The 12,930-nt window shown below is 45.3% G+C and overlaps 1 non-coding gene across 1 annotated transcript; it reads right to left on the bottom strand.

The window, feature by feature from the left end:
- Positions 1-274: 274 nt before the first annotated feature.
- On the bottom strand, positions 275-438 carry LOC129039822 (U1 spliceosomal RNA). The gene has a single exon (XR_008503509.2). It is a non-coding gene; the product is annotated as a U1 spliceosomal RNA (small nuclear RNA).
- Between the last annotated feature and the right edge of the window lie 12,492 nt (positions 439-12,930).

Genomic DNA, 12,930 nt, shown 5'->3' with positions numbered 1-12,930 from the left:
TTGAGAGTAGCAGAGCTCTCTTGGGCATTTCTGGTCAAAAACATATAGTTTTATCTTCTTTTCTCTATAGGAGAATTTCACCCAATATAATTAAGATTTCTCCCTTGTCAACAGCTGCAGGGTCCAGCACGCCTGTCACTGTCCAAGACTTCCCAGAATCTCTGGTCAAAGGTTTTAGGGCACTGCAGTCTTCTCCTAGCACAGCTTCTTCAAGCACTCTCAGAACTTGGTCTTGTCTTGTCTTTTCTTTTTTTTCTTTTCTTCTTTTTTTTTCCGGCGGAAAGCGCGAACACAGTCCCCCATTAACATAAATTATGCAGTTGACTTTCCCACATTTGGGGAAATCGCAGGGGTCAGCACATCCAGAGGGCAATAGATAAGCCTCACCCTGGGAAAACCACCTTCGTGACCATGGTATCTCCCCTGCCAGGTAAGTATAGAACTTGGTCTTTTCTTCTCTGATCCTGGTGCATCTTTGCAGGAAGCAAAGAAGCTGGGTGCAATTTTCCTTCTCAGCAGCTCTAGTGTCCTAGTCCAAGTGCTGTCTGTCACTATTATGAATCAAGTTACAGGCAATCTCAGAATCAGATAACATTGTAATCTGGCTGTATTTTAAAATATGGTTTGAGCTGTGTCTAACTCCTGTCAATGCTTGATAAAAGTGAATTCTTCATTATGAATCTTGAATTTCAGTTTAGGTGTGAAACTGGACTCCATCTCAAAAGAGTTGACTGTAGTTGATTTATTCACATCCTCAGTCCACTCTTACGAGGCTTTCCATGGCATCCCTCTGCTAAACAGCTCCTATTGAGGTCATCAGTGACCTACCTATATCTTGCCAAAGCCAATGGTCCATTCTCTGTCCTTACCTTACCTCTTTGTGGGATTTGGCAAGCTGACCACTCCATCCTTCTGGAAGCCCTTTCTTCTCTAGGCTTCAGGGGACCCACCCTCCTGGAGTCCTTTCTCTCTGCTTTCATTCTTGCCATCCCAGCAGCCCCTTTTCAGATGGCAGTCTGAGTGATATTTTAAAAACATTTGCTAGGCCAGGCACAGTGGCTCACACCTATAATCCCAGCACTTTGGGAGGGCAAGGTGGCAGGATTGCTTGAGCCCAGGAGGTCGAGACTGCAGTGAGCCATGATCGCGCCACTGCACTCCAGCCTGGGTGACAGAGCAAGACCCTGTCTCAAAAGAAACAAAAAAAATTTACTTAATCACATCGCTATTCCTCCAAAAGCTTCCAATTATGTGTTGGGTAATAACCCAGCCCCTAGCATGATTTATGGTTTGACTCTGCCTTCTTTGCTCAGTCCTCACCCACACTCTTCTGCTCATCCACCAGGCTCCAGCCACACTGGCCTCCTTCTATCTGTCAAATTCTCCAGGAGCTTTCAAATTGTTGGTACTTCTTCTTAGAATGGTCTTCCTGTGAGTCATCACGTGGCTGCCTCCTCTTCACTTGGGTCGCAGCCAAACATCAACTCCTCAAGAGTTTTTCCGTCATACCTCTTCCTTCAAGTCACTCCTTTTTCTCTTCACAGCTCGTATTATCTGAAATTTTCTTCATTTGTCTTCTAGAGTGTGAGTTCATGAAGGTCAGGGACTTTATCTTGTCATATTATACCTAGTACTGAAAACTGCACAGAGCAGGCCCTCAATAAAGACTCATAGGCCGGGTGCAGTGGCTCATGCCTTAATCCCAGCACTTGGGAGGCTGAGGTGGGCAGATCACTTGCAGCCAGGAGTTCGGGACCAGCCTGCCCAACATAGTGAAACCCCATCTCTACCAAAAATTACAAAAATAACCGGATGTGGTGGTGCACGCTGTAGGCCCAGCTACTCGGGAGGCTGAGGTGGGAAAATCACACGAACCTGGGAGTTGGAGGTTGCAATGAGCCAAGACCACACCACTGCGGTCCACCCTGGGTGACAGAGCAAGACTCTGTCTCAGAATAAATACATACATACATAAATACATACCATAGACCAGCTCTTAATTATTTTACTGTCCAATGTTCGGGAGCCCATTCTGCTCATTATGTAGGCACCTCAACTAGACTGCAAAAAAAAAAAAAATATAGCAAATCATTTCGTCTGCAGTTGTATGTTTAACAGGTATTAGAATGCCTCAAGTTTTTTAGGTGCCTATGTTAGAAATACTTGCCCATAAGTGAGCTGAAAGAAAAACATGAATATAATGGTTGGAAGTTTCTTTTTTACATAAATGCTTCTAATTTGTGGTCAATAAGAAGGTAGGTTAAAGATTCAAGAGAAGTACAAGACCTCCCCTAACTAACCTCTGTCAGTATCACTCACTTCAGCTCCCCTCTCATTGCAGGATACCTATCATGGGTCAGGCACTGGGCTAGATGCTGGGAAATGAGTAAGACACAGGCTCTGACCTTGACTTTACACTCTGACTAGGGACACAAGCACATAAATAGGTGATGTCAGTGTAATGTGGACTGTGCTGCCAGAGGGCCACCCATGAGACACAGGGTTGGCCATTCGGTCTGTCTGGAACATACAGGGGATGTTTTCTCAAGGAGACCACCTCCGTGTTTGGCCCCTACTAAGATGTATCACATTTCCTCACTGTGTTCTTGTGTTTTATACAGTATTTATAAATCACCTGTCTGCTTTCTGTTCTTTTGAAACAGGAGGAATTTCTTTAGCTATATTTCCAAAGATTATATGATACATATGATATGATATAGATGATATATCAAGTGTCTTAGTCCACGTGGACTGCTGTAACAGAAAGCCATAGATTGAGTGACTTCTAAACAACAGAAATTTATTTCTGGAGTCTGGAAAGTCTAAGATCAAGGCGTTAGCAGATTCGGTGTCTGGTGAGGCCCACTTCCTGGTTTCTAGATAAACATCTTCTTGCTGTGTCCTCACATGGCAGAAGGGGCAGGGATCTCTCTTGGGTATCTTTAATAAGAACAAGGATCTCATTCATGAGGACTCTGCTCATGACTTCATAACCTCCCAAAGACCCCACCTCCTAGTACCATCACATTGAGGATTAGAATTCAACATATGAACGTTGGTAGGACATAAATATTCAGTCTATATCATCAACATTGTTTTTTTCTTCTTGATAGCATTGCATTTTTATCTGATATAATTAGATTTTCTGCCCAGAGGCCTTTGTGAAACTTTCTGACAGTTAATTGCTAGAATGTTTTTTTAACCTTTTTACCATTGAACTTTCTGGGATGAGTCTTATATTACCCAGATCAGATATGTTCCAAGTCAGCGTATTTGGAGATGAAAGTGACCCTTTTAAAATTTCACTGAACCAGTAATGAACATATCAGTCAAAATAAGATTTTAATTATTAAACTAGACTAGGATCTTTTTATTAGAACCACCCAAACTGTCAGTCATCAGTGTTGTTCTGTTCCATATTTAATATGTAATATTTAACCATATTTAAATACATTTAAGTTACCTATTTAAAAAAACCTTTAGACTTTCTGTCTTTTCAATTGATGCCCAGTCTTCTTTCATTTCATGGTTATTTTCTCTGTTTTAACCATTTAATTCTAGACAATATGGCTTGCTGGTTTCCATCTTTTGCTCCACAGGCCCTCATTTCTGTAAAGTTAATGAAATGCTCCCTGTCAAGTAGAAATGTAACTTGTTAATTCTTCTATAACCAAAGGACACTATGCTTGCCTGACACAGCCCTACAAGGGACTTGACTGTAACCATTTTCTTTGTACTGAAACTACTTTTCAGCTTCTGTGATAGTATTAATTCCTAGTTTTCTACCAAACTCACTAAGTGCTTTTCAAACGACAGAGCTGTGATGTTCTTGGAGACAGGACTGAGCTAAATGTGGGAAAAAAATAAGATAGTAGTGCTGGGGAAATTCTGAGGGAGCTGCGGCTTGCAGAAAGCTGGACAAAATGCCAAGAGAAATGAAAACTAGGATGGTTTGGATCTAAGTAATCTCCTGAAAAAGAAAATTATTATCAGGTATAATTTTAGGGAAACATATATAAACATATTCTTGACTGCAAGACCCTACATGAATAGCTTCTCCACATATACACACATCCAGGCTCACACAGAATCTCAGACCTCATATCTCATGACTCTTGCATTGTTCACTCTGCTACAATCAAGACAGGCCTTGGCCCCATTTGAGCCTTTGCTCTGGTTATTCTCTCTTCCTGGAACACCCCCCCCCTACAAATACCTACGGTGAATTCAGTGTCTTTGAGTCTTTGTCCAAATACCACGTTCTTAAGGAGGCTGTAAGGGAGAAAAAGTAACATTTTCTCACCCATCACAAAGTTCTCCCATCACAAAGACCCCTATAACAAAAGCAGACCAACAGGGGAAGCATACAAATATACTTAATGTAAGTTTAACATGGCATGGGAGACTTCAGAACTAAAGACCTAGGGAAACAGGGAAAACTGTATTTTTGTAGAGGGTCATGCAGAAGTATGATTGGAGAGCAAAAGGATATGATTTAATGGTAATTAACTGGGAGGAACTTAGCAAGGCCTATTTGTTCAGATTTTTCTCTGTGTCTTCATTCATTTCCTCTGGGTATAGGGAGGACCATTCTAGAATGAGGGCCTTATGACCTGCTTTAGAGGAAGATCAAATAGTTCTTCTATGGCCTGTTTCAGGGGAGAACACTGGGAGGAGGGCAGAGGGACCTTTCTGCTTCTGTTATTTTCTCAAATGCCAAAGTGTCAAACTTTGGGGCAGCATGTCCTGAACCCTGTCAAGGCCTTCTTTGATGATCATATTTAAAACTGCAAAGTATCCCTGTCAAATGCTGGCTTTCAAAAACTATCACAGAAATGACCTGTTGATAAGACAAAGCTGACTACATTCATACTACAATAAGACAGAAAGAGTGTGCACTACTTTGACAGTCTTGGAGCCCACAGGGGGTGAAGTTGGGATGTTTATGAGGTATATGAGTCAGGTTTAAGACAGATCTTTCATTGTGGGGGCCTGCTTAGGGTTGCATAAAATTATGATATAATTTATAGTTGGTAGACAGAGCAAGGTGAAGGTTTGAGATGAACCAGCATTAGAGATGAGTCAACAGTCTTTGATCAAACCATTCATTTAAGTGGGTATTTTGGGAAGTTCCTGGAAGAAATGATAAGGTTATGTGCAATTGTATCTCTTGGGCAAGAGTTTCCTGGAGTAGTAAAATTATATTGATGAAGACAGAATAGAAAAGCTATGTTAGTAAAGACAGTCCAGTGATAAGAGAATGTTAATGTAGATGGGAAACTGTGAGCAGTTCTCACCTCCAGTCTCCTTTACCTTTACCAGTCCCCTTACTTACTTTACATATATAAGTATGTATAGTCTTACATACTATACAATTTAATCACTATGATTGCTTGTTGGCTGTCTCCCAACATCCCCTCACAGTGAGAGTGTAAGCTCCACTAAACAGTACCTGACATACATTATTATTAATAATAGCAAATACTTATAGCCCTAACCATGTATTGGATGCTGTTCTAAGGGCTTTATATTTATTTCCTCATATAATCCTCACTAAAACCTTATGAGAAAGTATTAATATTGTCTGCATTTTAGATGCATAAGCACAGAGTTACTAAATCCATTTGCCCAAGACCACACAGCTGGTAAATGTAGAATCTGGATTAGAATCCAGTGTCTTGCATCTTTTCAACCTCATTACTAAGAGCCTTACCTGTGGGTGGACATTTTGGTGAACATTCACACAGGAGGTGTTAAAACTATTAATTGGAGGCCATTAGGCTGAGATGGCTCCAGCACTCTGGGTTCCTACAGAAACAAACTGAAATCCTGCTCAGTATAAATAGTAAAATGAAACTTAAGCTTAATCAATCAGAAACTACCAACTAGCCTTTAGCTTAGGAACTTTCCATCAGAATGATCCAAATAAGGCTTGTTCACTTCAGCCAATCAAATGTTTTATCTGCCTTGCTTCTGCCTTCACCTCATAAAAGTCTTCCTCCCTGATCCCACTTTGGTGGCACCTTTGAACCACACACAATCTGGCACTACCCAATTCATGCATTGCTATCTGCTCAAATAAAATCTTCAAACAATTTTAGTGCTGGGTGCAGTGGCTCACGCCTGTAATCCCAGCACTTTGGGAGGCTGAGGCGGGTGGATCACGAGGTCAGGAAATTGAGACCATCCTGGCTAACACGGTGAAACCCCGTCTCTACTAAAAATACATAAAAATTAGCCAGGCGTGGTGGCAGGTGCCTGTAGTCCCAGCTACTTGGGAGGCTGAGGCAGGAGAATGGCGTGAACCTGGGAGTGGAGGTTGCAGTGAGCCAAGATCATGCCACTGCACTCCAGCCTGGGCAACAGAGCGAGACTCTGTCTCAAAAATTTAAAAAAAAAAACAAACAATTTTAACAAGTTTTATTTTGGTTGGGCACACTGGCTCACACCTGTAATCTCAGCACTTTGGGAGGCTAAGGTGGGCAGATCCCTTGAGGTCAGGAGTTCAAGACCAGCCTGGCCAACATGGTGAAACCCATCTCCACTAAAAATACAAAAATTAGCTAGACATGGTGATGGGTGCCTATAATCCCAGCTATTCGGGAGGCTGAGGCAGGAGAATTGCTTGAACCCAGGAGGCGGAGGTTGCAGTGAGCTAAGATTGCGCCATTGCACTCCAGCCTGGGTGACAAGAGTGAAACTCTGTCTCAAAAAAAAAAAAAAAAGAAGTTTTATTTTGTTTTTAATTGGCACTTTATTGTACATATTTATAGGATACAGTGCAATGTTTTGATACGTATATACACTGTGTAATGATCAAGTCAGGATAAATAACATATTCATTACTTCAAACACTTGTCATTCATTTGCGGTGAGAATATTCAAAACCTTCTCTTCTAAACAACCCACCAAATGAGAGAAAATATTTGCAAACTACACATCTGACAAAGGATTAATAACCAAAATATATAAGGAGCTCAGACAACTCAATAGAAAAAAATCTAATAATCTTATTTTAAAATGAGCAAAAGATCTGAATAGACATTTCTCAAAAGACATTACAAATAGTCAGTGGGTATATAAAAAATGCTCATCACTTATCATCAGAGAAATGCAAGTCAAAACTACAATGAGGTATCATCTCACTTCAGTTAAAACAGCTTTTTTCCAAAAGGCAGGCAATAACAAATGCTGGTGAGGATGTGGAGAAAAGGGAACCCTTGTACACTGTTGGTGGGAATGGAAATTAGGACAGCCACTGTGGAGAACAGTATGAAGCTTCCTCAAAAAACTGAAGATGGAGCTACCATATGACCCAGCAATCTCACTGCTAGGTATATATCCCAAAGAAAAAAATCCAGTATATCAAAGAGATACCTGCACTCCCATGAATCAGCCTCAGTGTCCATGAGTGGATGAATGGATAAAAAAAATGTGGTACATATACACAATGAAATATTATTCAGCCATAAAAAAGAGATCCTGCAATTTGCAACAACATGGATGGAACTGGAGGACATTATGTTAAGTGAAGTAAACCAGGCACACAAAGACAAATTTTACATATGTGGGAGTTAAAAATTAAAACAAACTCATGGAGTGAGAGAGTAGAATAATGGTTACCGGAGGCTGGAAAGGGGAGTGGGGAGATGGGTGGATAAAGTGGGGATGATTAATGGGTACAAAATAATAGATAGAATTAATAAGATCTAGTATTTGATAGCACAGCAGGGTAACTACAGTCAATAATAATTTTTTGTATATTTTAAAATAGCTGGCTAGGCACTATAACTCACACCTGTAATCCCAGCATTTTGGGAGGCCAAGGAGGGTGGATCATTTGAGGCCAGGAGTTTGAGACCAGCCTGGCCAACATAGTCCCAGCTACTCAAGTAATTCTCCTGCCTCAGCCTCCTGAGTAGCTGGGACTACAGACGTGTGCCACCACACCCAGCTAATTTTTGTATTTTTAGTAGAGACAGGTTTCACCATGTTGGCCAGGCTGGTCTCGAACTCCTGATCTCAAGTGATCCACTCACCTCGGCCTCCCAAAGTGCTGGGATTTCAAGTGTGAGCCACTGCACCTGACCATCTTCCAGCTATTTTGAAGTATATTGTCATTGACTGTAGTCACCCTACTGTGCAACAGAACATAGAACTTTTCCTCCTCCTGCTAACTATAACTTTATACTCTAAACTCTCTAAAATTTTAATGTACCTAAGTTTATCTTTCAATAGCAGCAAATATTTTTCAATACTGAACCATTTCCAAAAGCCAGTCCACAAAAGATGTTCTAAAACTTCTTTGGCAACAGCTGCCTTGAGGATTGAAACTGTTCCTGGCACCTCTCCTTCCACTGAACAGCAAACATTTACTTCTTTCACTTTTCTTTCCCTCACTGCCATTGCTGATCAAAGCCCCTTTCCTTCTGATTCACACATTCATTCTTTAGTTGTGTCCATGCAATTAAAAAGCCTACTTAGCAGCATCTACTGACTTTTCATATCTCCCTTATTCAGTACAGAGTTTGACTCTTCAGGGAAGTAAGTCCTATTTCCCTGATTCCAAATTGGATTGAGGCCTAGCACCGTGGCTTATGCTTATAATCCCAGCACTTTGGGAGACAGAGGTGGGCAGATCACCTGAGGTCAGGAATTCAAGACCAGCCTGGCCAACATGGGGAAACCCCATCTCCACTAAAAATACAAAAAGTAGCCAGGCATGGTGGCATGTACCTGTAGTTACAGCTACTCAGGAGGCTAAGGCAGGAGAACAGCTTAAGCCCAGTAGGCAGATGTTGCAGTGAGCTGAGATTGCACCACTGCACTGCAGCCTGGGCACAGAGCGAGACTCTATCTCAAAAAAAAAAAAAAAAAGAACAAAAAAACCACATTGGATTGAGGTGTGTGGGCAGTGGTTAGAGGTGGCCATTCCTATTGTTCTCATATGCTTCCTATAATATCATCGTAAAGATGCTTTAAGAAAAAACAAAAACTTAAACTCTAGAAAACACTTATAGTGAAAATAGCATGTTATACACAAAGTAACAGCTTCCACTTCAGTGTTTCTTGTGGTTCACATTGGTATCTAGGTTGCACTAAACACCCCTGAGAAGCTTTCAAGCTCTGCCTACGTTTCAGTGCATTCTGCAGTCAAAAGTTTATAAATTCAAAACCTTACTAGCATGAGGTGTCATATGAGAGGCTTGACCTTATATATGTTACCCTTAGAGGCATTAGAATGTAAGCTCCTTGAGGATAGGTATTCGTATCTACTTTGTTTATTGATACCTCTTGTCAGGGAAGAGGGCAACACAGTGAGACCCTGTCTCTAGAAAAATTAATTTTAAAAAATAAAAAGAAATTTAATTTTAAGAAAAGAATAAAAGGAAAAAGAAGTCAGTAAATTTAGGAGAACATTTGACCTCTGTTGATATATATTGCCAGCTTGTCTCCAGATAGCATACAACAATCCAAACTTGTTCAAAAAGCAAATAAAAAGAGCCTATAACAGTGTAAACGTGTTTATTTAAGTAGAACTAACTTTTTTTTTTCCCAAGTTAAATTCCTTTATTTTTCTTTTATTATTTATTGATCATTCTTGGGTGTTTCTCGGAGAGGGGGATATGGCAGGGTCATAGGATGATAGTGGAGAGAAGGTCAGGAGATAAACACGTGAACAAAGGTCTCTGGTTTTCCTAGGCAGAGGTCCCTGCAGCCTTCTGCAGTGTTTGTGTCCCTGGGTATTTGACATTAGGGAGTGGTGATGACTCTTAAAGAGCATGCTGCCTTCAAGCATCTGTTTAACAAAGCACATCTTGCACCGCCCTTAATCCATTTAACCCTGAGTTGACACAGCACATGTTTCAGAGAGCACAGGGCTGGGGGAAAGGCCATAGATCAACAGCATCCCAAGGCAGAAGAATTTCTCCTAGTCAGAACAAAATGGAGTCTCCTATGCCCACCTCTTTCTACACAGACACAGCAACAATCTGATCTCTCCTTCCTTTCCCCACACTTCCCCCCTTCTTTTCAACAAAACCGCCATCGTCCTCATGGCCCACTCCTGATGGTCACTGTCTCTTCAGAGCTGTTGGGTACACCTCCCAGACAGGGCGGCCGGGCAGAGGCGCTCCTCACCTCCCAGACAGGGCGGCCGGGCAGAGGCGCTCCTCACTTCCCAGATGGGGCGGCCGGGCAGAGGTGCTCCTCACTTCCCAGATGGTGCGGCCGGTCAGAGATGCTCCTCACCTCCCAGACGGGGCGGCCGGGCAGAGACGCTCCTCACTTCCTCCCAGACGGGGTGGCAGCCAGGCAGAGGCGCTCCTCACCTCCCAGACGGGGCGGCCAGGCAGAGGCGCTCCTCACTTCCTCCCAGATGGGGTGGCAGCCAGGCAGAGGCGCTCCTCACCTCCCAGACGGGGCGGCGGGGCAGAGGCGCTCCTCACTTCCCAGACGGGGTGGCCGGGCAGAGGCACTCCTCGCTTCCCAGACGGGGTGGCGGCCGGGCAGAGGCGCTCCTCACTTCTCAGACAGGGCGGCCGGGTAGAGGCGCTCCTCACCTCCCAGACGGGGCGGCCGGGCAGAGACCCTCCTCACTTCCTCCCAGATGGGGTGGCAGCCGGGCAGAGGCGCTCCTCACTTCCCAGACGGGGCGGCCAGGCAGAGGCGCTCCTCGCTTCCCAGACGTTGGGTGGCCGGGCAGAGGCGCTCCTCATCTCCCAGACGTTGGGTGGCCGGGCAGAGGCGCTCCTCACTTCCCAGACGGGGCAGCCGGGCAGAGGCGCTCCTCACTTTCCAGACGGGGCGGCCAGGTAGAGGCGCTCCTCACTTCCCAGACAGGGAGGCCGGGCAGAGGCGCTCCTCACTTCCTCCCAGACGGGGTGGTGGCCGGGCAGGGGTGCTCCTCACCTCCCAGACGGGGCGGCTGGGCAGAGGTGCTCCTCACCTCCCAGACGGAGCGACCGGGCAGAGGCGCTCCTCACTTCCCAGACGGGGCGGCCGGGCAGAGGCGCTCCTCACATCCCAGACGACGGGCGGCCAGGCAGAGACGCTCCTCACTTCCTATACAGGATGGTGGCCGGGCAGCAGCGCTCCTCACTTCCCAGAGGGGGCGGCCGGGCAGAGGGGCTCCTCACATCCCAGACGATGGGCAGCCAAGCAGAGACACTCCTCACTTCCTAGACGGGGTGGCGGCCAGGCAGAGGCTGTAATCTTAGCACTTTAGAAGGCCAAGGCAGGCAGTTGGGAGGTGGAGGTTGTAGTGAGCCGAGATCACGCCACTGCATTCCAGCCTGAGCAATATTGAGCACTGAGTGAGCAAGACTCTGTCTGCAATCCCAGCACCTCGGGAGGCCGAGGTGGGCAGATCACTCGAGGCCAGGAGCTGGAGACCAGCCAGGTCAACAAGGCAAAACCCCGTCTCCACCAAAAACACAAAAACCAGTCAGGCATGGCAGCGCGCGCCTGCAATACCAGGCACTCGGCAGGCCGAGGCAGGAGAATCACAGGAGCCCGAGGCAGGGAGGTTGCAGAGAGCCGAGATCACCGCAGTACAGTCCAGCTTCGGCAACAGAGGGAGACCGAAAAAAGGAGAGGGAGACCAAAGGAGGGAGACGGAGACGGAGACGGAGAGGGAGAGGGAGAGGGAGAGCAAGTAGAACTAACTTTTGCCAAGCTGAGCATGGATAGGAGAGGGAGAGTACTCAGTAGTTGCAGGAGTTTTTAAGACTTGGAAAGCTTACGTAGGAAAACCTTTAAGAACTGGGCACAGTGGCTCCCACTTGTGATCCCAGCACTTTAGGAGGCTGAGGCAGGAGGATCCTTTGAGCCCAGGAGTCCAAGACCAGCCTGGGCAACATGGTAAAACCCCATGTTTACAAAAAATACAAAAATTAGCCAGGTGTGGTGGTGCGTGTCTGTAGTTCCAGCTACTCAGGAGGCTGAGGTGGGAGGATTGCTTGAGCCGGGGAGATTGAGGCTGCAGTGAGCCATGTTAGTGCCACTGCACTCTATCCTGGGTGACAGAGCAAGACCCTGTCTCAATTTAAAAAAAAAAAAAAGAAAAGAAAAGGGCTGGGCGTAGTGACTCACGCCTGTAATCCCAGCACTTTGGGAGGCCAAGGTGGGTGGATCACGAGGTTAGGAGATCGAGACCATCCTGGCTAACACGGTGAAACCCCGACTCTACTAAAAATACAAAAAAATTAGCTGAGAGTGGTGGCAGGCACCTGTAGTCCCAGCTACTTGGGAGGCTGAGGCAGGAGAATGGCATGAACCCAGGAGGCAGAGCTTGCAGTGAGCCAAGATCGCACCACTGCACTCCAGCCTGGGTGACAGAGCGAGACTCTGTCTCCAAAAAAAAACAAAATAAAAAGAAAGGTCAGGTGCGGTGGCTCACACCTGTTATCCCAGCACTTTGGGAAGCTGAGGCAGGTGGATCACCTGAGGTCAGGAGTTTGAGACCAGCCTGACCAGCAAGGTGAAATCCCATCTCTACTAAAAATACAAAAATTAGCCAGGCGTGGTGGCAGGCACCTGTACTCCCAGCTACTAGGGAGGCTGAGACAGGAGAATTGCTTGAACCTGGGAGGTGGAGGTTGCAGTGAGCTGAGATCATGGCACTTCAGTCCAGCCTGGGCAATAGAATGAGACTCCGTCTCAAAAAAAAAAAAAAAAAAAGAAACAAAAGAAAACATTTAAGAACTTATGGGGGGAGGTGGAGCCAAGATGGCCGAATAGGAACAGCTCCGGTCTACAGCTCCCAGCGTGAGTGACGCAGAAGATGGGTGATTTCTGCATTTCCATCTGAGGTACCGGGTTCATCTCACTAGGGAGTGCCAGACAGTGGGTGCAGGTCAGTGGGTGCGCGCACTGTGCACAAGCCGAGGAAGGGCAAGGCATTGCCTCACTCAGGAAGTGCAAGGGGTC

Source organism: Pongo pygmaeus, chromosome 5 (assembly GCF_028885625.2).
Source record: "Pongo pygmaeus isolate AG05252 chromosome 5, NHGRI_mPonPyg2-v2.0_pri, whole genome shotgun sequence".
Classification (NCBI taxonomy): Eukaryota; Metazoa; Chordata; class Mammalia; order Primates; family Hominidae; genus Pongo; species Pongo pygmaeus.
Note: the sequence above shows the minus strand (reverse complement) of the source record. Positions and strands in the feature narration are given on the sequence as shown.